Source organism: Myotis davidii, unplaced genomic scaffold, assembly GCF_000327345.1.
Source record: "Myotis davidii unplaced genomic scaffold, ASM32734v1 scaffold1514, whole genome shotgun sequence".
Lineage (NCBI taxonomy): Eukaryota > Metazoa > Chordata > Mammalia > Chiroptera > Vespertilionidae > Myotis > Myotis davidii.
This window is the reverse complement of record NW_006285654.1, coordinates 33,043-33,775: the sequence shown is the minus strand read 5'-3', so window position 1 is coordinate 33,775 and position 733 is coordinate 33,043.

Here is a 733-nt window from a genome sequence, read left to right as displayed (position 1 = left end):
TAGCTTGATTTTGAGGGCGGGGGTAAGGGGAAGAGATCAACCGAAGGACTTGTATACATGTATATAAGCCAAACCAATGGACATGGACAACAGCGGGATGGGAGCATGAGTGTGTGTGCGGGGGGAGGTTGAGGGTTAATGGGGGGAGGGGAGATAAGGACACATTTGTAATACCTTAACTAATAATAAAAAAAAAGAAAAGAAAAACTTGGAATAAAAAAAAAAGATATTAATTAGGGAAACTTTACCAAGTACAATAAACACCAGGTATTTGTGCCTTGTACTAAGAAACAGCACCACATTTTAGGAGGGTTCTGCACCTCCTTCATCTCAAATTGTCCTGCTGATATGTGACCCAAGCAAGGTCATTAAGATACAATCACCTAAGAATTGTCTATTATGGAAATGAGTAATTCCAAAACCAGTAAACAAAGGGATGGGGCAGGGGAGAGGGGGGCAATAGCCATAAGCTCCTTCTCTGAAAATTCCCTAAAATGACAGATGTAGTGTCTGTCCATGAACTTCTATTATTTTGACTCCAAGAACTGCCCTAGGTCTATCCCTCACCAAATATGTTTTCAATTTTCCTTTAATTCTTTGAGTTACCTGTCCAAAAAATTTTTTGCTTTAGACAGTGAGGGTCAGTTTCTTCTACTTAAAAAGAAACAACAATCCTTATCTAATAAAAGAGAAACATGGTAATTGGCGTACGACCGCTACCCTTCCCATTGGC